The following is a 21,119-nucleotide window of genomic DNA, read 5'->3' as shown; positions in this document are numbered from 1 at the left end:
CACACCTGTGGGCCTTACACAGGGCGATCACGGCGTTCTGTGTGAGTTTAGTCCAACCCAACCCAGCTGTGGTTGTCAAACCCAATGAAAGGAGCAAGAGTGGATGAGAAGAGCAGTGAGGAAGGTCCTGCCAGTCTGTTGCTGAGACAGGGCTGGGGTCAACGGAGGTGCAGACAGATGGGTCCCCCTGTAGTGTGGAGATTTGGTGATGGAACTCAGCAGAGGTGAGCAGGGGAGCGAGAGATCCCTGGCTCGGGCTCAAGCAGCTAGAGCAAATGTCGGTCCTGCAGCGACCTTCCCAAATTCACACCGTCCACCCTCCCGTGAACAGGTAAGAAGTGACGGAGGAGTCTCTCTGTTGGAAGAAGACTCTGAGGTCCTCTTTGGTTTTCTCTATGCTAATGAAAATGCCCAGTGGAGCACAGACTCTGAGAAAACCACAGCTCAAAGAGACACACGGACCCGAATGTTCACTGCAGCACTACCTGCCACAGCCAGGACATGGGAGCAGCCTGGATGTCCACGGAAGGATGGATGGATCAAGCTGTGGCGCATATATTCAATGGAATTTACTCAGCCATAAAAGGGAACGTATTTGAGTCAGTTCTACTGAGGTGGATAAACCTAGATCGTGTTACACAGAGTGAAGTCAGAAAGAGAAAAGCATATCACATGTTAACGCATGTCTATAGAATCTAGGGAGAAGGCAATGGCAAGCCACTCCAGTACTCTTGCCTAGAAAATCCCATGGATGGAGGAGCCTGGTAGGCTGCAGTCCATGGGGTCGCTAAGGGTCGGACACGACTGAGCGACTTCACTTTCACTTTTCACTTTCACACATTGGAGAAGGAAATGGCAACCCACTCCAGTGTTCTTGCCTGGAGAATCCCAGGGATGGGGGAGCCCGGTGGGCTTCCGTCTATGGGGTCACACAGAGTCGGACACGACTGAAGTGACTTAGCAGCAGCAGCATAGAATCTATAGAAATGGTACTGATGAACCTATCTGCAGGGCAGGAGCAGAGACGCGGACCTAGAGAACAGACTTGTGGACACAGCGGGGAAGGAGAAGGTGGGAAGAATTCAGACAGCAGCACTGGAACATATACACTACCATAGGGAAAACAGACAGCCAATGGGAACGTGCTGTATCACACAGGGAGCTCAGTTCGGTGCCCTGTGATAGCCGAGACAGGGAGGCTGGGGCGGGAGGTGGGAGGGAAACTCACGAGGGAGGGGACACACATATACCTACGGCTGGCTCATCTTGGTATAGAGGAGAAACCAAGACAATATTGTAAAGCAGTTATCCTCCAATGAAAGAAAATAAATCAGAAATAAATGAATAAAAATGCCCACATGGAAACTGGTTTCACTCACTGATGCTCAGAAACTAGCATCTCCTCTCCTCTCAAAAGACACACTATTAGGACCAGGATACAAGAATGAACCTATTCTCATGTCATTTGAGGCTTATTTTCATCAGCCAATAAAAACTGCTTCTATTACCACCACTGATGCTTGGAATTCAATGAAATCGATGTGGGAAGGTCTCTGAGGCTTCCCAAGTTGAGAAATCAAATGAAGTGATTTTCCTTTCATAAAAGTTGATGGTATCAATATGTATACACAGTTCAATATGTTCATAAGACCTCATCCATATCATCTTTTCAAAGGGCCTGGTCAGGGAAAAACGTGAATTGAAGGACAATATGTAGGCATAATCTCATTTTTGTTAAAACAAATCAGAACCAAAAAGATACCCCAATTCAGCAGTGTTGGTAATGCTCGGGAGCTTGTTAGAAACAGAGACGCTTGGCTCTCACCCCAGTCACACTGAGTCAAATCCTCCGTGTAACGAAATCCACAGGTGAGTCTTGAGCGCGGAATAGTCTAACAAGCACTACTGTAAGCACCTCTGTTTACGTATCCACACAAACGCGTCTCTACTGCCCTTTATCCAGCCACCTCTGTCGGCATCTACCTGGATATACTAGAACCATGTGTATGAGTAGAAACGTAAATACAGGCATGGGTCTGGAATTATTTGCATGAACTCACAGTGGTCAATTCTGAGAAGGAGAATGTGGTGGAGGGTAGGAGGTTGAGAATTCAAGAGGAACTTTCACATTTTACCATGCAGCCTTTGGACTCTTTGTTTATTGGTTTAAGCTACAGGGAGGACCTCTTCATGTATTGTTTGGGGACCTAAATGTAAATACTGAGGTTGTGTAAAACAGAAGGCATGCAAACCTAGCCTTGGAAATGACACGAACACCTCGAGTCCCCCTCTTAGCCCACGGGCTAATAACAAACTCTTGGACCCACCGTTTCCAACTGGAGGAAATTCCCTGCAGAATTACTCACACATGTGTGAAATGATGTCCCACCAAGATCAGCCAAGGGAGCACTGTTTGTACTAGCAAAAGATCAAAGGCGACCCAACTGCCCATCCATTGGAAACGGTTAAATAGGTTAAGGTGCATTTACAGTGGAACAGTATGCAGCCATAGAAAAGATTGATGAGTTAGCTGTGTATTGAGATGGAACAGTGGCCAAGATCAATGGGCCATCCATGGGAGAAAGTGCCAAGCCATCTGCAAGGCATGTTGATGCTGTGTGAGAAAGGAGGGAGAAGGAACATGTATGTACACTCGCCGACGCACACACAGCTACGAATGTTACACTGCGCAGGATCTCCGAGCAAGGGGTTCGCTGCGAGCAGGCGGACAGGTGACCGCAGCACAGCAGTTGGAACAGAGATCGCCCCTTGTTTGCTGCGCGGTGTGCTTTTGGAACCACTTGCAGGCATTACCTCGTCAAAACTTCACTGAAACAAGAACAAAACAAAACAAACAGGAGCCTCTAGGGTTCTCTTTATTCCTCTGAGAATCCTTATTCCTGGGAACTCCATCTGGGGAACTCATTGTGAATCTAATAACCCAGGGGCTTGGTTTCCCATGAGAAGAAGGCTGCTTTTCACGGAAGGAGAGGGGCAGCCCCCATCGTAACGGACGCGCACACCCTCGGATGCCCCTTTATTGCCATCGTCCTTCGCTGCTGTCATTTTATGTGGTTCAGCCTTTTTTCTTAAAGGTCCCACTAGTTTTCTTTAAAGAGAGGACCCCAAATAAAAACCTCTGTCATTTTCCTCCCAAACCAACGCGTTTAAAAAACAAAACAATAAAGCTCTTATTCTAGGATTAAAGTGATGAATAGGAAAGAGCTGGTTTCCTCTTTCTGTCCTCCACCCTCATCCCCAAACTATGGAAACAAAACGAAATAAAGCCCAAACTGAACAGAAGCAACAGACAAGGAAAACATGTCAAAATCAGGGCGTTTCATGTCCTTTGTAGCCCGCAGATCCGGCACCCAGGGGAAAATTCTATTGAAAAATACAGTTTTCCCAAAAGTGGCACGTGCTTGTTACAAAAACACCTCAATCATTTTCAGAGCAGAGAAGCCAAACATACCTCCTAGTTTCACGAGCATTTTCCTTATCTTTCTCATGCTTTCCTGAGAGCTGAATGATGCTTGAGAAAAAGAAGAAAACAAGACAGAAAATAATGCTTGGTTAGGTAAACATAATCAGCCAAGGAAAGCCTCCTAGAAGGGCATAATTCACTGAGTCCCAGTTTATAGAGGGAAACCCCCAAACAAAGGACTTTTGTGAAGGGATCAGCCTGAAGCCCACCATAACTTAGCATACAATGGGACAGCTTAATAAAAGAGCCTTCCAAGTTCCACCATGGTTATCTAGGCGCACCCAAGGTGGGGTGGGGGTGGGGGCTGCTGAGAGAGAGCCCGAGAGACAGAAAGAGACAGGAATAAGCATTTGGAATGTCCCCAACTATCTTCCTAGTTAGCATTCATGAATGCATGAAAGGTTTCTTATCAGCCTGAGTTCCACACATTTTTCAAAATAAAAAGCTACAGCAATTTTCTTTCAGAGCTGTTAATGGATCCAGAAAGGTCCAGGGCATTTGTAAATTCATGTAAATACTTTTCCAATGAATGTTAGTGTCTCAGTGAATGTCTCATTGTTTATGTGAAATGACCAGGTATATATATACATATACACCAATAATATGGAATGTAACATAATGCTATATACTAGTATGTATACCATACATGTAATTTTTGAAGTGTTCCAAATTTAAATGTGCGACTATGGATTTTGTTAAGAACAGAATATTTTGCTCTCGGGATTGAAAGACCCCTAAAAACTAAGTTCAGGTCAGTGGCAGGCACCAGTTAGCATGATGAGAAACTTTATAGTCACTTATGAATTTTGTATTTTCTTTAGCTGGTGCAAAGCTCCTTGGGTCCTTCAACCTAGTGCCCTGGCAGCCTATAAAAAAAACAACCCTGAAAATGTAGGCCAAGCAGCCCTTGGTTCTCCGTTGGACCTGACCCCACCTCCTGTCCAGTTCCATTTGCTGTTCATCTTAAGGCACTTTCTGATTTCTCCTTCAGTCCTTGCAGCCTCAGGAGGTGAGTGAGGCTCAGAGAGGGTGGAGGTTTGGGGCCAGGTGTGGCGATTGATCTGCAAACATTTCTTAATCTTCCACTGTATTCAAATACTCTATATGATAAAAAGAAATATAAAACAAAATCCCTTTCAGTTCAGTTCAGTCGCTGAGATTGCAAATGAATACTATGTTAGCGGGCTGTATAAGAAAAGATTCTTGACCTAGGCATACAAGAAAATTGCAAATATTAATTACCCCAAGATATCTTTTTTTTTCTATTTGTAAGATTAGCAGATATGCTAATACTGTCTTTGCAAAATGAGGGACCACAGGCTCTCCAACATAGCCTTGGTGGGGGAAGCTGGGAGTTATCATTGGTTCAGCCTCTTTGGCAGGTATTAGGAAACATTTACGGAAATAAAAGCTATATATATACTTTGACCTAGTAATTATTCTGCTGGAAATTTATCCTACAGACCCTCTACTGAACACATGACGAATGATGTATGTTCAAGGAAATACATGGCAACATTGTCGGTAAAAGCTAAATAATGGAAACAGCCAAAATGTCCGTTAGAGGAAACTGTCAGAATAAGCCATGGTCATCTATAATACGGCATTGTATTTCTGCAGCTGGAGGCAGCTGTGTTTGGGCTGATATGGAATATTCTATGCACGGTGGACTGAAACGAAAAAATGAGCTGCCAAAACGGGTTTTGGATGCTACCAATTCAGCTGAGTGAAGGAAAAATATCTGGCTGAACCATGTGAAAGTGCCAACATGAGACCATTTTTGACCTATAAACACAAGATTCAATGCTAAATGCATTTAAAAATATATTTATATATAATATACTATCTATTGATTTAAATACATATGATTTACATATTTACGTAAGTTTAAAAAATATTTATTTTTTATTTATTTGGCTGTGCTGGGCCCTAGCTGTGGCATGTGGGATCCAGCTCTCTGACCAGGGATTAAACCCTGCCCCTTGCGTGGAGTCAGCCACCGGACCGCCAGGGAAGTCCCTACGTAAGTTTTCAAACGAGCTTTTAGCTTTGAGATACGCGCTGATTCACACGCAGTTGCAGGACATAATGCAGAGAAGCAAGGTGCTCTCTCAGGTACTCTGGGAACGGGGTACCCGGTTGCCAGAATAGCAACATCCTGTAGTGCTAGTCGCTCAGTCGTGTCTGACTCTGCGACCTCGTGGACTGTAGCCCACCAGGCTCCTCTGTCCGTGGGATTCTCCAGGCAAGAACATTGGAATGATTTTCCCGACCCAGGGCTCGAACCCAGGTCTCCTGCATTGCAGACAGATTCTTTACTGTCTGAGCTACCAGAAAGATCCAGTAACATCTTGCCACACTCTAATATCACAGCCAGGATGTCGACGCTGATACAGTTAAGATACAGAACATCTCCGTCTGTTCAGACAAGGAGTCCTCATGTTGCTCTTTTACAGCCACACCCTCTTTCCTTCTGCCCTGATCCCTTCCTTAACCCCGGGCAACCACTGATCTGTTCCATACTGCTACAGTTTTTTACAAAATATTTATTATTTATTGGGCTGTGCCAGGTCTTAGTGGTAGCATGGGGCATCTTTAGTTGAGGCATGTGGGATGTAGTTTCCTGACCAGGGACCAAACCCGGGCCCCCTGCTTTGGGTGTATGGAGTCTCAGCCACTGGACACCGGGGAAGTCTCTGTAATGCTATAGTTTTGTCACTTCAAGGATGCTAAGTAAATGGAAGCACGTAGCCTTTCAAGATTGGCTTTTTCCGTGCACAGCGTTCTCTGGAGAGTCATCCAGCTTGTTGCCTGTATCAAGAGCTTGCTCATTTTCAGCCCTGGACCCTACTCCTTGGAGTGGAGCACTCCAGATTTTAACTGTTTACCTGCTGAGAAACATCTGTGTCATTTCCAATCTGCCCTGTAGTGAATACAGCGGCTACAAACATGTACAGACTTTTGTATGAACATAAATTTTCATTTCTCTGGGATAAATGCTAGTAGAGCATTGCTGGGACATATGCTAGTTGTGTGTGTGTGTGTGTGTGTGTGTGCACGCGTGCTCAGTCGTGTCCAACTCTGTGACCCATGGGCTGTATCCTGCCAGGCTCCTCTGTCTATGGAATTTCCCAGGCAAGAACAGTGGAGCCGGTTGCCGTTTCCGCCTCCAGGGGATTTTCCAGACCCGGGAATCGAACCCTCATCTCTTGTTTCCTACATTGGCAGGCAGATTCTTTACCACGAGCGCCACCTGGGAAGCCCAGTGGTGGTTGCATTTTAATTTTGTCTTCTTTTAATAAATATTTATTTATCTGCTGCTGCTGCTGCTAAGGCATTTCAGTCGTGTCCGACTCTGTGTGACCCCAGAGACAGCAGCCCTCCAGGTTCCCCCGTCCCTGGGATTCTCCAGGCAAGATCTAGCTGGGTATTTTTTGGCTGCACCGGGTCTTAGCTGTGGCGCGTGGGATGTAGTTTCCCGACCACGGACTGAACCTGCGCCCCCTGCACTGGAAGCACGGCGCTGAAGTCTTAACCAGCGGACCGCCTAGCAAGTCCCTCCATCGTATTAGCAGGCAACAGAGTTTGGGATCTCTTTTTTTTTAATTAATTTATTTTAATTGGAGGCTAATTACTTTGCAATATTGTAGTGGTTTTTGCCATACATTGATATGAATCAGCCATGGGTGTACGTGTTCCCCATCCTGAACCCCCCTCCCACCTCCCTTCCCATCCCATCCCTCTGGGTCATCCCCGTGCACCAGCCCTGAGCACCCTGTCTCATGCATTGAACCTGGACTGGAGATTCGTTTCACATGTGATAATATACATGTTTCAATGCTATTCTCTCAAATCATCCCACCCCCGCCTTCTCCAACAGAGTCCAAAAGACTGTTCTATACATCTGTGTCTCTTTTGCTGTCTCACATATAGGGTCATCATCACCATCTTTCTAAATTCTATATGTATGCGTTAATATACTGTATTGGTGTTTTTCTTTCTGACTTACTTCACTCTGTATAATAGGCTCCAGTTTCATCCACCTCATTAGAACTGACTCAAATGCATTCTTTTTAACAGCTGAGTAATACTCCATTGTGTATATGTACCACAGCTTTCTCAGCCACTTGTCTGCCGATGGACATCTAGGTTGCTTCCATGTCCCGGCTATTATAAACAGTGCTGCGATGAACATTGGGGTACACGTGTCTCTTTCAATTCTGGTTTCCGCGGTGTGTATCCCCAGGAGTGGGATTGCTGGGTCGTATGGCAGTTCTATTTCCAGTTTTTTAAGGAATGTCCACACTGTTCTCCATAGTGGCTGTACTAGTTTGCATTCCCACCAACTATAAGAGGGTTCCCTTTTCTCCACACCCTCTCCAGCATTTATTGCTTGTAGACTTTTGGATAACAGCCATTCTGACTGGCATGAAATGGTACCTCATTGTGGTTTTGATTTGCATTCATCTGATAATGAGTGATGTTGAGCATCTTTTCATGTGTTTGTTAGCCATCTGTATGTCTTCTTTGGAGAAATGTCTGTTTAGTTCTTTGGCCCATTTTTTGATTGCGTCTTTTATTTTTCTGGAGTTGAGCTGCAGGAGCTGCTTGTATATTTTTGAGATTAATTCTTTGTTAGTTGCCTTGTATGCTATTATTTTCTCCCATTCTGAAGGCTGTCTTTTCACCTTGCTTATATATTCCTTTGTTGTGCAAAAGTTTTAAGTTTAATTAGGCCCCATTTGTTTATTTTTGCTTTTATTTCCATTACTCTGGGAGGTGGGTCATAGAGGATCCTGCTGTGATTTATGTCAGAGAGTGTTTTGCCTATGTTCTCCTCTAGGAGTTTTATAGTTTCTGGTCTTATATTTAGATCTTTAATCCATTCTGAGTTTATTTTTGTGAATGGTGTTAGAAAGTGTTCTAGTTTCATTCTTTTACAAGTGGTTGACCAGTTTTCCCAGCACCACTTGTTAAAGGGATTGTCTTTTCTCCACTGTATATTTTTGCCTCCTTTGTCAAAGATAAGGTGTCCATAGGTGCATGGATTTATCTCTGGGCTTTCTATTCTGTTCCATTGATCTACATTTCTGTCTTTGTGCCAGTACCATACTGTCTTGATGACTATAGTTTTGAAGTATAGTCTGAAGTCAGGCAGGTTGATTCCTCCAGTTCCATTCTTCTTTCTCAAGATTGCTTTGGCTATTCGAGGTTTTTTGTATTTCCATACAAATTGTGAAATTATTTGTTCTAGTTCTCTGAAAAATACTGTTGGTAGCTTGATAGGGATTTTGAGCCCTAGAGCACAGGAGGAGGTATTCTTCAACCTTTTCAGACTTCAGAGATACTTCTGGAAATCACGCTAGAAGAGTATCCAAAAGATTCAGTGTTTGTGCTAAGACAACTGGCTATCAATATCCAAAGAATTGGACCTTTCCTTCACACCATATATAAAAATTAACTCAAAATGGAGCAGTGGCATAAACATAGAAGCTAAAACCCCAACAACTGTAACATGACCTTGGATTTGACAATAGATTCTTACATATGACACAAAAAGCATAAGCAACTAAAGAAAGTACAGATAAATTGGACCTCATTGAAATGAAGGTCTTGGGCTCCAAAACCACTGCAGATGATGATTGCAGTCATGAAATTAAAAGACACTTGCTCCTTGGAAGGAAAACTATGAATAAACTAAACAGCATATTAAAAAGCAGAGACATCACTTTGCCAACAAAGGTCTGTATAGTCAAAGCCATGGTTTTTCCAGTAGTCATGTATGGATGTGAGAGCTGGACCATAAAGAAGGCTGAGTGCCAAAGAGTTGATGCTTTTGAACTGTGGTGTTGGAGAAGACTCTTGAGAGTCCCTTGGACTGCAAGGAGATCAAACCAGTCCATCCTAAAGGAAATCAATCCTGAATATTCATTGGAAGGACTGATGCTGAAGCTCTAATACTTTGGTCACCTGATGCGAAGGACTGACTCATTGGAAAAGACCCTGATGCTGGGGAAGATTGAGGGCAGGAGAAGAAGGGGGCGACAGAGGATGAGATGGTTGGATGGCATCACTGACTCCATGAACATGGATTTGAGCAAATTCTGGGAGATAGTGGAGGACAGAGGAGCCTGGCATGCTGCAGTTCGTGCGTGGGGGTTGCAGAGTTGGACACAACTTATCAACCAAACAGCAACAACAAAGCTAAAACCATCTGTGCATCAAAGGACATCATCAAGAAAAAGACAGCTCACTGAATGGGAAAACATAATTGCCAATCATATCTCTGATGTAAACTGTATATAAAAAACTCTTGCAATTCAACAGCAGAAAAAACAAATAGCCCAATCACAATATGGGCAAAGGACTTTTTCAAAGAATTTAGACAAATGGCCATCTAGCCCGTGAAAAAATGCACAACACCATTCGTCAGTAGGGAAACCAAAACCACAGTGGGACACCGCTTCATACTCAGTAGGAGAGCAGTCATCAAAAATTGAAGCACAGGGACTTCCCTGGCGGTGCAGTGGTTAAGACCGTGCCTTGAATGCCAGTGTGAGGGCTCAATCCCTAGTGGGGGAGCTAAGATCTCACATGCCTTGCAGCCAAAAAAACCAAACATAAAACAGAAGTAATATTATAACAAATTCAATAAAGACTTAAAAAATGGTCCACAGCAAAAAAATCTTTTAAAGAAACATAAAAATGGAAAATAATAAGTGTTGACAAGGTTGTGGAAAAAATGGAAACCCTCAGTGTGGAGTGGTTCAGTCACTCTGAAAATCAGTTTGGTGGCTTCCTGAAAGGCTAAACACAGAATTACTGTATGATCCAGCAGTTCTGTGTCTAGGTGCAAAACTCAAAAGAATTGCAAACAGGCACTCAGATACACGTGCACTGCAGCAGTACAGGCAGAGGTGGCAAATGACCCAGATGCTCATCGAACAACGAACGGACAAACAAAACGAGGGCTATAAATACGGTGGAATATCAGTCAGCCGTTAAAAAGGAATGAAGTGCTGAGGCATGCTACAATGTGGAGGAATCTCAAAAACATTATGGTAAGTGAAAGAAGTCAGATACAAAAGGCCACGTTACAGGATCCCTTACATGAAATACCCAGAATAGGTAAACGCATGAGGATTGGCAGCTGACAGGGCTGGCGGGAGGGGGAAACGCAGAGTGCTGCTTAATGGACGGGGGATTTTCTTCTCAAGAGATGAAAACGTTTTGTATTTGACCAAGGTGCTGGTTGCACAATAATGCAAAGGTAGTAAATATCCCTGGATTGTTCACTTTAAAATAATTTTATGTTCTACAAATTCCACATCAATTTTTAACTTTATTTATTTGTATTTGGCCACGTCGTGTGGCATGTGGGATCTTAGTTCCCCGACCAGGGATCAAACCCGTGCCCCCTGCAGTGGAAGCGTGGAGTCTTAACCACTGGATCACCAGGGAAATCCCTCAGTTTTTAAAATTATCACTTGATTCCAGGGGTCTGGAGACCAGCTGATCCTTACCGTGGATTTTTACTGTTGCCAGGGCAGGGATGTAAAAGAGAAGAGCAAAACAGGTATACCTTCTTTAGAAAAGATATTACAATTTATTTGATGCTAATCTCTGAAGTCTCTTGGCTTCCCATGTCACAAAGCCCTGGACATAGCACCCAAAGAAGCCCCTTAAACTCCCTGAGCCTCTGTTTCGTGGAGGCAGCCCCGCTCCACTGGCGGCTGCGGGGTCTGGGAGGGGGTAACAAATGCAGGGTGGACTGTTCGTCCTTTCTCTCACAGTCCACAGGTGATCAGGGTACACATACAGCCGCAAGCAGGGGGAACATCAGCCCAGACCTTCAGAGGCACCTGTCCATTCCAGCCAGGAACTAGTCAGTGGGGTGAAACCATCAAACTGGTCTTTGCCATGGATTTCCCTGGTGGTCCAGTGGTTAAGATTCTGTGCTTCCAATGCAGGGGGCACGGGTTCAATCCCTTGGTCAGAGAACTAAAGTCCCACAGGCTGCACAGAGTGGCCAAAAAAACCCAAAAAAAACCCCAAACACCAAATTGGCCTTTGACAACAAACAAGAGGTTTTCAGGTTCAGGGACTGTCCACTCACCTTGGCGTGGGCAGATACAGCTATGACAGCCACTGTATTCAGGCTGCCCGCCCTCACAAAGCCTCCCGGGATGGATCGAACCCTCACCCTTGATGACCACAGGGTACCGGATAGGAAGCTCTTTAGATGTGACAGAGAACACATTCTAACAGCCCCAGAGAGGTGGATTATCACAGAGTGGTGTAAAAGGAGCAAAATTATTTCGGATAAACCATGAAGGAGTTTTATTACCCAGTGATGTGATAAATCAACTTCTCTGTAAATGCAATAAAACAATTGTTTAGTCTGCGTGATTCATACCACAAACCTTAGGATTCTGGGTTTTGATCTTATTGCCGCAATAAACTGTCTAGACAGCAATTAACAAACTGTTTTTCCTTCAGATGTTTGGAGTGCCAGCAAGGCGGGAATCAGCACTTAGGAATACAGGGGCTTCTTCCTGACTCCTATTAATTATTGGGTTGGGGTGAGTGGGAAAAGCCCCAAACTGTCGGAATTAGCCTCTAGAAGTGTCCTCTATCTTGAGGGCTAGGTACCACTACCTAATGCTGATTTGTAGTTGGCAGGAGATCTAAATATTCAGTTTTGTTTTTTGTTTTTGCTTATTATTTTATTATCACTTTAGAAAGAGGTTGCTAGAATTAACTTAAAAGTCAGCAGCACGAAAAGTCTAAGCTAGACACCTCAGATCCTTTGAGAGATAGGAGAGAGACTAGATTTTAACAGTGACAATCTGTATCTGTTGAGGGTTTCCCAAGGGGCAGGTGACCCCCACACTATTTAAGTCAGCTTTCACAATTAGTTCTATGAGGGGTGCGACTGAGGGTATCAAAACTCTGAAGGAGAAGTAAACTTGACTCAAGTTGGCAAGAGGCTGGGATGAAATGAGTACTGTTTGGTTCTGCAGCCCTTTCTCTTCCCACTGGGTCACACCGTCTAAACTGATGGAGAAGAAATACGCTCGATTCTAAAAAACGACTCAGTTTAAAGTCCCATGAACATAGGGCTTTCATTGGTCGGTTACTCTGTATCATATACACGGCTTTCAAATTACTGATGAGTGGAGGTCCCCTGCGCTGGTGGGTAGGGATATAGGCTGGTGCGTTAATGGTGAGAGAGGAAAAAGTGGAAACTACATGGCATGGGATATATCTAAACTATAGCTAGAAGAAAATCATATTCTGCAGGACTGAAAGAGACAGGCTTCTGGAGACTTGGGAAGCTTTACATATACTATTCAGTGACTCAGAGCAAGTTGCAAGACAAAACCAGAAAACACAAAGCAAAGCTATGTATTCTCTACAGATGCGTAATTATGGACGCGCTGGAAAAGTCTTAGAAACTCACATTCCAAATGGATGGCTGAGGTTTCTAATGGGGGAGGGGCGCAAAAGAAGTCTGGGCAAGCATGTTGTCAAAGGGGACTTCAGGCTTATTTGTAATATTTTAGCTTTCTTGCAAAGAGAACATGTTCATGCATTTTTGGTGAACTTCAAAATTAATGAAAGAAAAGGAGAAAGTCATAGAAGAACAGATAGATAAATTGTAATCCAAGTGTTAGTCGCTCAGTCATGTCCGACTGTTTGGGACATCATGGACTATAGCCCACCAGGCTCCTCTGTCAATGGGATTCTCCAGGCAAGAATACTGGAGTGGGTTGCCATTCCCTTCTCCAGGGGATCTTCCCGACCCAGTGATTGAAGCTGGGGCTCCTACATAGCAGTCAGTTTCTCTAGCATCTGAGCCACCAGGGAGGCCTAAAAACAACTGTGATTCAAACAACCCAAGAATTACAATGTAGCATGAGAAATAGTGAGGCAGATCCACAGCCCTTCTGTAGAAACCCTCGCAAGACTCGCTATCAAGCAAAAAGCCTTTACACGGAATGACTGAATTTACATAAAAAGAAACCCCAGAAGGACAAGGGACAGAGCCGTTATTTCCAGGGGGAGTAATGGCCTCTGGGGCACTAAGGGTAAATTCTGATTTACTTTTATCTCTGTGTTTGAAATCATTTTATTCTAAAAAAGCTGAATTATCTGTGTGGCTTTAATTTTGTAAAGAACAGTAGAAACAAAAAGTTAAAAAAAAAACAATAAGAGCTGACATGGAATTGAGGTTCCCAGTGGCCAGACACTGTGATAATCCTCTCCAGCCACTCTCCAAGGTATAAAGCATGTCGCGTCTGCTTTTACAGAAGAGGAAACTGAGGCCCAAAGGTGAAATCAGAAGTCTAAAAGGCCACCTCGAGTCGGAATGGGGCACCAGGCTGCCTGTCGGAGCCCACAGGCCTGATCACACCCAACTCTGCCTCTTGGCACAGTGGGGACCACGTCCCGTCCTGGCCAAGGGTGGGTGTAAATCTTAACCAGAAGAGTCTGGGGAAAGGGCTTCACATTCCCAGTCATTCGGTCCAAGCTACTCACTGGACGCCCAGGACTGTGAGGTCGAGAGAGCCCAGGCAAGCTCCGTGGTCAAAACTGGGACAACCAGGGGCAGAATGAGTCTCTCCCTAGGCTCTCAGGCCACTGGTCCCCCATCATTTTTCTAACCCTTTTGCGGTCAAAGGCCCCCAGGTTTATCAGTTGGAAGCTTCTTAAACACCGGCACTGTTTTCTCGTTGTTGTTCCAATTCCCACCGTTTGGCTTGCAAAGCAGTGGGAGGAAAACGTTCCGGCGTGTTGCTGGAAAAGGTAATGCTGAAGACGTCAGCTTCGTTCTTGTTTATTTCTGTCTGTCCTTTGAGAAAAGCTGTGCTGTCTGTTGTGCTGTGCTCAGTCGCTCCGTCACGTCTGACTCTTTGAGACCCATGGATTGTAGCTCGCCAGGCTCCTCTGTCCATGAAGATTCTCCAGGTAAGACTAGTACAGTGGGTTGCCATGATCTCCTCCAGGGGATCTTCCCAACCCAGGGATCAAACCCAGGTCTCCCACATCCCAGGCAGATTCTTTTTACCATCTGAGCCATCAGGGAAGCCCAAGAATCCTGGAGTGGGTAGCCTATTCCTTCTCCAGGGGAACTTCCCGACCCAGCAATTGATGGGGGTCTCCCATATTGTAGGCAGATTCTTTGCCAGCTGAGCTACGCAGGAAGCCCGTAAGAAAAGTCTGCATGCAGACGAATCATGCACTTATCCATCCACATATTCAACATCAGGATATGATGGGTCGGTATGCTCACTCAGGAGTCGGGCAGAACTCTGTCGTTTTGGGTCTGTGACAGCTCTTCTGAAGCTTACTCTTCATATATTGAAAGTGGTGGGGAGATGAAACTGGCGCATGATAAGGGCTCGCAAAGCGTTCGCCATTATTATCCATCACCCGTCCACCTCTTCATTCGCTCAGCCCCCATCTGTTTACCCACCCTTCCCCCTCCCTCCCTCCTTCCTCAATCCCTTCTTTCCTTCTTCCACGTTTCCACTCCTTCCGAACTTCCTCCTTCTCCCTCCCTCCCGCCCTCCTTCCTTCCATATACTTATCTCGCCATCCACCCACCCATCCATCCGCCATCCACCTCTTCATGCCTCCCTTGCTTGATGCTCTATGCCAGATCGTGGAGATTACAAAAACAAAGAAGACATAACCCCTGACTCCATGGAGATCCCAGTTTAGATGAAAAGACACAATTAGGCCTCTGGCTGTAGGGACTATTTGATCCTGAAGGGAACAGAGAAAGAAAACCTGGGAAACTGTTTAACTTCCGTCCCAGCTCTGGGGGCTGTTTAGGAAGATATGTGATACCCACTCGTCTCCCGAGACTCCTGACGGCTCAGAGTGCCGGGGATGAACAGGGCTTGATCAACGCAGGTGGGAAGAGTGAGGCGCTGCGGCTTCTGCCAAAGGCCCCCGCCACACAGACACACAGCGTAACTTGGGTTCAAGGGTGACAGTCTATCACATCCTTCAAAAGTAAAAGGCTCCTCTGGGTTTCTTCCGTATCTTTCCCCTGCTTCCTTCCACAAACTCCCTCACCTCCATTCTGCACCAGATACCATACACAGTGAGCAGATACCACCCAGGCCACGCTGGGGACTGTTGCCTTATTTATAGAGAAAACAGAACTCCTTAGATTAACAAGATCTGTAAAGGAGAGCTCTCCTAAAAAGGATTCCAGGTTTCTTTTCTGAGGGCTGAAGAGCAGGGCTGGGGGCTGCAGTGAGTCTCTAGAGAAACTGACTCTTAAATTTCCCTCCTGGTGACAACTTGATGAGGGCAAGGAAGCAATTCAAGGGCCTCTCCGTGGTTCAGTGGTAAAGAATCTGCCTGCCAATTCAGGAGATGCAGGAGATGCAGGTTCGATCCCTGGCCCCAGAAGATCCCCTGGAGAAGGAAATGGCAACCCACTGGAGTATTCTTGTCTGGAAAATTCCAAGGACAGAGGAGCCTGGAGGGCTACAGTTGATGGGATCACACAGAGTCAGACAGGACTGAGTGATAGGACACAAAGCTGTGCTTTCTGTAACTTCCCTGCTTTAATTTTTTTCATTAGCATCGATCCCTATAAAAGTTGCCATGTATTTTACTAGAAAGTATATTTTTAATCTACTTATCTTTCTAAACGGAACGTAAGCATCACGAGCGGAGAAGGCAATGGCAAGCCACTCCAGCACTCTTGCCTAGAAAATCCCATGGGTGGAGGAGCCTGGTAGGCTGCAGTCCGTGGGGTCGCTAAGGGTCGGACACGACTGAGCGACTTCACTTTCACTTTTCACTTTCACACATTGGAGAAGGAAATGGCAACCCACTCCAGTGTTCTTGCCTGGAGAATCCCAGGGATGGGGGAGCCTGGTGGGCTTCCGTCTATGGGGTCACACAGAGTCGGACACGACTGAAGTGACTTAGCAGCAGCAGCAAGCATCACGAGGGCCAAAGTTTTTCTGTTCTAGTCACCATCCCCCGTGTTAGAAACATTATAGCTCTCAATCAGTATTTCCTTAATAGATAAATTTTGATTGTGCAGATGAGAAAACTGAGTTTCACAGAGGTTACAAAGTTTGCCCAGAGTCACATGTGGATTTGAATCCAGGCAGTCAGACTTCAGAATCCAGCCCCTGCCTTTTATACTACCCCTCTGTGCTAATGCTTGGGTTCATGAACCTGAAAACTCCAGGAATGAAAACTAGGGTGCATGAAAGTTCCTCAAAGGTTAAACCAAACTTTAAACCAAAATTAATACGCGATCTAGCAATTTGAGTTCCAGGTATGTATCCAAACGAATTAAAACCAGGATCTTGAAGAGATCTGCATTCCATGTTCATTGCAGGATTATTCACAATATCCAAGGTGTAGGGACTTCCCTGATGGCCTGGTGGTTAAGATTCCACGTGTCCACTGCAGAGGGGGGTGGGTTAGATTCCTGGTCTGAGAACTAAGATCCCATGTGCCGTGGTGTGACGAAGAAACTAACCAAGCAAAGAAACAAACAGGGTGTGGAAGCAACCGAAATGTCCCTGAAGGGAGGAATGACTACAGAAAAGGTGGTCACCACGTACAAGGGAATAGAATGCAGCCTTGAAAAGGAGGGAAAGCCTGGCGTAGAGCATCCCATGAATGAACCATGAGGACATAATGCTAAGTGACATAAAGCCAGTCGCAGAAGGACAAATGCTACGTGACCTCACCTACATCCAGAGCAGTCAATCACAGAAGCAGGGAGTACAACGGTGGTTGCCAGAGGCCAAGGAGAGGCGCTGGATGGGGAGCTGCTGGTCAGCGGACATGAAGTCTCAGTTACACAAGGTGAGAGCCTGGAGGTCTGCTCTGCAAGGCTGTGTAGTTCCCATCAGAGGTGTTCAACCCCCACACTCTGCAATCCCTCAGGATACTTCTAAAAATCCTTATGCCTGAGCCTCACCCCGAGACGTATTACATCAGGATCCTTGGGGTGGGGCAATATTTTTGAAGCTCCCAGGTTTATTTCAGAAGTGCAGCCAAAGGTGACACCCACTGCCTAGTGACCTCAGCCATCCCTATGATCTCAGCCATACCTATGGCCTTAAAGGGGGCATCCCTGATGGCTCAGCGGGTAAAGGATCTGCCTGCAAAGCAAAAGACATAGGAGACTTGGGTTCAATCCCAGAGTTGGGAAGATCACCTGGAGAAGGAAATGGCAACCCACTCCAGTATTCAGCACTGAAAAATCCCATTGACCGAGGAGCCTGGCAGGTTACAGTCCATGGGGTCGCAAAGAGTCGGACACGCCTGAGCGATTAAGCACTCGTGCACACACGTGCACACACACACATGCGCGCACGGGTTTAAACAGGCAGATGACTTCAGTTGTAACCATTTCCTCGAGTTCCAGATTGGCTTACCTTTCTCCTCAAACAGCACCACTGAACGCCTAATGGACATTTTGTCTCCCGAGAGTCAAGCTACCTGTTCCCTCCAGACTGGCTCCTCCCCGATAGCCTCCACTGCAGTGACTGACATCACTAGTCACCCCTGGTTTCTGGGCAAAAGCTGAACATCTTTCTTGATTCTTTGTCTTGCAAGTCCTATCCAATCTGCTAAGGACTCCTGCGGGCTGTATCTCAAAACATATCCCCATCCTGGGACTTCCCTGGTGGCTAGTGGCTAGGATTCTGGGCTTTCACTGTTGTGGCCTGGGTTCAGTCCCTGGTCTGGGAACAGAGAACCCACGAGTTGCAAGGTAAAATCTATATTTTACTGAGTGTGTGTGTGTGTTTGTCACTCAGTCATGTTCGACTCTTATGACCCCATGGACTGTAGCCCACCAGGCTCCTCTGTCCATGGGATTTTCCAGGCAAGAATACTGGAGTGGGTTGCCATTCCCTACTCCAGGGGATTTTCCCGACCCAGAGACTGAACCCACGTCTCCTGCACTGCAGGCAGATTCTTTACCTTCTGAGTCACTAGGGAAGCCCGTAAATATGTATCTCCCCATTCTAATTCCTCCTCACCACTTTTGCAGCTAGCCTTTTAGAGTCCCTTCTAAGATCCACTGCGAAGTGGATCCACTTCCTCTTCTGAACCTTTCCAGTCTGGTCTCTACCAGCAGTCAGAGTGAAATCTATTAAAGAGGGAACTCGGCATGAGAACATGCTCAACTTCATTTAGTCACTGGAGAAATGCAAATTAAACCACAATGAGCTATCAGTACAGACCCACGAGAACGGATAAAATAAAAAGACTGACTACAAGGAAGGCGTTTGAGTCAGTGTTAAGGAGGTAGATGAACCTCGAGTCTATTATAGAGTGAAGTCTGTCAGAAAGAGAAAAACACGGGTCGTGTACTGATGCACATGTGTGGAATCTAGAAAGACGGTGCCAGTGAGCCTACTGGCAGGGCAGCGGGGGAGATGCAGAATAGAGAGCAGACTTACGGGCCCGGGTGGGGACAGGCGGGGGAGGCAGAGGGTCGGCCGGATGGAAGCACACACTCCGCCCTGTGTAAAACAGACAGCCGATGGGGACCTGCCGCACGACAACCTGGAGGTGAGGGGCGGGGCGGAGGGAGGCCCACGAGGGCGGGACACAGGTATACCTGCGGCTGACTCGTGTTGTATGGGAGAGGCCAACACAGCACTGTGACGCAATTATCCTTCAATTAAAAACAAATAAGTTAAACAAAGAGAGGTCACACCCAACACTGCAGTGTACGTACAGCATCTGAAACCTCACAGATTGCCGGTGGGATAAATACTGCGAAGAACTGTTTGGAAGTTCTCTTACCAGCAATTTCATTTCTAGGTAATGAAAACCTCTGTCTGCACAAACGCTATATAAGAATGTTCATAGCAACTTTATTCTCAATAGATCTAAAATGGAAACAGCCCAAAAGCCCATCTCCAGGAGAACGGATAAACAAACTCTGGTATATTCCTCTAATTGAATACCACCAGGGAAGTCCAGAATGTGTTTTAAATGCTCCAAATGTGTGGGGTTTCTGTAGTCATCTTTTTGTTATTGATTTCTAACATTTTAGTCAGAGGACATGGTATGAAAGATAAAATTGAAACTGGATGAAGTGTGATTTTTGTAGTGAAGAACACAAAATGATATCATTTATTTCCGTAAGTATTGTTATTGTTTAGCCGCTAAGTCGTGTCTAACCCTTTTTCGAACCCATGGACTGCAGACCACCAGGCTCCTCTGTCCATAGGCTTTCCCAGACAAGACTCCTGGAGTGGGTTGTCATACCCTCCTCCAGGGGATCTTCCTGACCCAGGGATCAAACTCTTGTCTCCTGCACTGGCAGGCAGATTGTTTACCACTAGTGTCACCTGGGAAACCCTCCATAAATATTTGGTGAAATTATCAAAACATCCAGGAAAAATAGAAACTCCAGGTTCAGGGTGGGGTTTTCCCTTGAGGGAAGGACAGAGGGAAATGAGCTCATGAAAGGTGGGTGGGAGGATAATTCCACCTGTTATGATTTTAAAGTTGTATAGAAATTGACTCATTACAAAAGACCCTGATGCTGGGAAAGATTGAAAGCAGGAGGAGAAGGGGACGACAGAGGATGAGATGGTTGGATGGCACCACCAACTCAATGGACATGAGTTTGGGCAAACTCCAGGAGATACTGAAGGACAGGGAAGCCTCGTGTGCTGCAGTCCATGGGGTTGCAGAGTTAGACATGACTGAGTGACTGAACAAAATAGAAATTGTATGAAAAGATACTTGCAACTAATTTGACAGAGATCCACAATATTCCCAGGGGAACCTGGGGCAGCCCCTGTAATCAAACACAGTGCTATACTGGCAATGAAATGTCTATATTCCAAATTAGCTGAAATGTTAGGATAATAGATAGCCTCACAGCAGTTGTTGGTTTTCAGGGCTTTTTATATTCTGTGAGTGCAGATAAAGAATCATGGACTTGTAGGTATTAGTGTTGATTAAATAGGGATGGAGTAACAGCCATGAAATTAAAAGATGCTTACTCTTTGGAAGGAAAGTTATGACCAACCTAGATAGCATATTAAAAAGGAGAGACATTACTTTGCCAACAAAGGTCCATCTAGTCAAGGCTATGGTTTTTCCAGTGGTCATGTATGGATGTGAGAGTTGGACTGTGAAGAAAGCTGATCACTGAAGAATTGATGCTTTTGAACTGTGGTGCTGGAGAAGACTCTTAAGAGTCCCTTGGACTGCAAGGAGATCCAACCAGTCCATCCTAAAGGAAATCAGTCCTGAGTGTTCATTGGAAGGACTGATGCTGAAGCTGAAACTCCAATACTTTGGCCACCTCATGCAAAGAGTTGACTCACTGGAAGACTCTGATGCTGGGAAGGATTGGGGGCGGGAGGAGAAGGGGACGACAGTGAGTGAGATGGCTGGATGGCATAACCGACTCTATGGACATGAGTTTGAGTGAACTCCGGGAGTTGGTGATGGACAGGGAGGCCTGGCGTGCTGTGATTCACGGGTTCGCAAAGAGTCGGGCACGACTGAGCTGAGCTGAGCTGAACAGGTCCATCTGTTACGTTATTCATTGCATTTCTCTGAACATTTGTATGCAATCACTAAGACGCTCGCTAAGAAGATTTGAAGG

Source organism: Moschus berezovskii, chromosome 15 (assembly GCF_049115385.1).
Source record: "Moschus berezovskii isolate FMDL1 chromosome 15, NW_MosBer_1.0, whole genome shotgun sequence".
In the NCBI taxonomy this organism is placed as follows: domain Eukaryota; kingdom Metazoa; phylum Chordata; class Mammalia; order Artiodactyla; family Moschidae; genus Moschus; species Moschus berezovskii.
Note: the sequence above shows the minus strand (reverse complement) of the source record.